Source organism: Nylanderia fulva, unplaced genomic scaffold (genome assembly GCF_048542155.1).
Source record: "Nylanderia fulva isolate GAGA-0341 unplaced genomic scaffold, ASM4854215v1 Scaffold764, whole genome shotgun sequence".
NCBI classification, from domain to species: domain Eukaryota; kingdom Metazoa; phylum Arthropoda; class Insecta; order Hymenoptera; family Formicidae; genus Nylanderia; species Nylanderia fulva.
This window is the reverse complement of record NW_028190878.1, coordinates 43,419-46,768: the sequence shown is the minus strand read 5'-3', so window position 1 is coordinate 46,768 and position 3,350 is coordinate 43,419. Positions and strand designations below refer to the sequence as shown.

The 3,350-nt window shown below is 30.0% G+C and overlaps 1 pseudogene; it reads left to right on the top strand.

Moving 5' to 3' along the window:
- The first annotated feature begins 717 nt into the window (after positions 1 to 717).
- Positions 718 to 2,997, top strand: LOC114930248 (uncharacterized; annotated as a pseudogene).
- Positions 2,998 to 3,350: the final 353 nt, after the last annotated feature.

Sequence of the window (3,350 nt, the reverse complement as noted above, 5' to 3'; positions counted from 1 at the left end):
CCGTGCCCAAAATTTACGCCTACATTACGACAACCCGACAGAGCTATACACGAAACTTGTAAAAGTTAAAAGTATACCTCTCAATTACGAGAACTCGCGGTTGTGTTAATTTTAATAGTATTAAAAAATTACTATTAGCGCGAGAAAAAAACACGAAAAAAACGAAGATAACAAAAAAATGAGACAACGATAAATCTGCGTTTTTAACGCCATTCGCCATACTGCGTTTCATGAAATTGTAACACAAGACGAGACGAAAATATGCGCACTAGTATTGGTGAAACGTAGATTTATCGATAACAGATATTCATTCCCTTATGGATATTTATTATAAAAATAATATAATATTCTTTTGTTACGTCCTGTGGACTCCACGATTCTTTTCTTTCTCACGACCGGAGCGGAGTTTGTTCTTACAATTAGATAAATAAAAATTGCAGGAAATAATCCGGGCGGCACGTATGATGAAATCGCAAACGTGCCGCCACAGCCGGATCGGGAAGGTCTAACAAATATTATAAATTATTAAGACATGAAGACGGGGCGAAAAGTGGCAAAAGCGAGAAAAATATATATTTTTATATCCATAAAACATTCACACCTCCATCTTGTACTCAAAATAATCCCGGGAATTCACAATTAAAAAGATAAAAAAGGATAAAACTTACACACAACATAAAGACAACTCAGATGAAGATGAAGAGATTTTAAACGATAATGAAGAGGATATGGAAAACATCGAAGATGATTACAAACATCCTGAAGGATGCAGAAGTATTTCAGTTGCAACAAAAACTTGGAAACGAGAAAAACTAGGCATTTTTGTGTAAAATTTGCATTGGAAGTAAAATTATTCATGCTAGCAGAACTTTCACTTCAAATTTAAGAAAACATATAAGTGTAAGTTTTTACATAAATTTTTTATTAAAAAATTATTTTTAGTATGTAAGGTTATTTTTGATTCCTATGGTTTATTGTATTTCTATTAAATTCAATTTTTTATATAATTGTTATTTTAGTAATTTTAAAAAATAAATATGAATTGACAATTGTGATAATGAATAAGCAAATAATAATAATATAATGCGAATACTTATTTAGTCAGCTTTTTTAATTTTTAAAGCCACAATCTCCACTTGATTCCTCTCGACCAATAGAGCCAAACGCGATGTTATTGCGACAATTATGAAGGAAAGAACATTTTTGGAAAGGAATTTGAATCCTATGGTTGGGATCTCAAAAATTCCCCCTGGGGGGTGGGGGGGTATAAACATTGAGAAAAGTATTTATTCGTAAGTGTCTGAATAGCTCAGTTGGAAGAGCAGTCGCCCGGCAAGCGGAAGGTCTCGGGTTCGATTCCCGATTCAGCCGACTTTCGGACCAATATTTTTCTCGCCTATTTCTTTACAGGGGATGTTAAGAGAAGGAACAGGGGGAATTTTTGAGATCCCAACCATAGGATTCAAATTCCTTTCCAAAAATGTTCTCTTTCCTTCATAATTGTCGCAATAACATCGCGTTTGGCTCTATTGGTCGAGAGGAATCAAGTGGAGATTGTGGCTTTAATAATAATATGTTTAGTGTGGAATGTTGATATTTGTATTTTTACACTCAAATTTTTTTTATTTAAATGAATCGAATCTATGCAAATTATATACAATTTAAGGAATATAATAATCCATAAATCTTTTTATTTTAAAATAAAATTGAAAAAATAATTTATTTCCCTTTTTTACATAAAAATCAATATAAAGTATAATAAAATTAAAATTATATATATAAGTAAGCTATATTTTTAATTTTTTTAATTCAACTTTTAGATTTTCAAATATACAAAACATTCAACCTTGAAGCAAATATAATGTGCATAAAGCAAAAAATAGGTATCAAAAGTTACAAGAGTATGATATGTTAAATATATGATTTGAACACAACGTTTTTTTCAATTTAAACAATTAGAATTATTTAAATTACGATTTTAAACATTTTTTTCAAATTTATAATTGTTTAAATTGAGAAAAGCATGTGTAAAAATTCTTTTAATGTAAATAAATATTAATACAATATTAGTACAAAACTTTTCTAAAAACTAATTTTTAATTTTTCTCATAAGATTTTTGGTAAAAATTCTTTTTACTTTTCAAAAAAATTTTACTATGTGTTATTATTTTTCTTTTTATTGTGAAATTATTTATGTATAATACATATTTAAATTATGAAGACTATTGATATATTTTTATTATAATTATTTCTATCTTCTTTTTCCGTTTCTTACTCTTTCTGGTGTGTGTATGAAATTAATAGACAAAACAAAATTAATAGGCCAAAACATCCACACTTGTTGCAAAACATAGATAAGGCAAAACTGAAATCTATCAAATAAACATTCAAGTGAAGATCCTCCGAAGTTCCAAATAAATGTCAAAGATGGAGAGATGGGGCTCTGGGAGCTCAATAAGCTACTCAAAAGGCAGTAGATAAGCGCTTACTGCGTTTTTATTATTGAAGATATTCAACCTCTTTTACCTGTAGATAGTCACAGCATCATTAATTTACTTAGAATTGGACTTCCCTTCAACATATCCGTGTATAATGTGCAGAAAACATTAAGAACACAAAATTTGTGAAACATATCATAAATGAGAACGCTATCTTGAAAAAAAATGGACAGAAAAGAAGTAGAAGTAGTTGCAAAACTACGCAGATTTGTGGAGCAAAAAACAACAAGGTATAATATTACTTTCATATTTATATTCTTCATTATTCGTAATTTTTCACAAATTTATAAATTAAGAATGTTAAGTTTATGGGAAGTTATTTAGGCATAACTATTCATTGGGATTGAATCACCCGTAGACTGTGCGAGGCGGGGGAGAGAGAATCAGCGGCCTATGGCTTGCAAGGGGTAGGATGAAAGGCAGACATAAATACGGAGTTTTAGCTCGAGCGAATGGAGAGCCTACAGATCTTGTCGGAGTACAGTATCAAAAAAGTGTGGTAATAACTAGCCGATAGGTGGGTCCAGAATTTGTTACAACGCTTTTCAGTACTAAGAGTGTGTTTCAAACGTATATTGCTGGATATTTTGTACCTTATTATATTTTATTATGGATATTCAGAAAAACGAATGTGGCATTCTTTCATTCGCTTACATACATTCACCTTTATCTTATCACATATAATAACAAAAAGATTAGGGACGTAGAAAACAATTTAAAATTAAAAGTATATTATAATAGCATCGGGTATGGGAATTAAAGGTATATAGGTAAAAATAGAAAGAGATAGTCTAATGTAAAAGAAAACATAGATGGAGTCATGAGTAAAATATTTTTTGAGAATAATTGCAT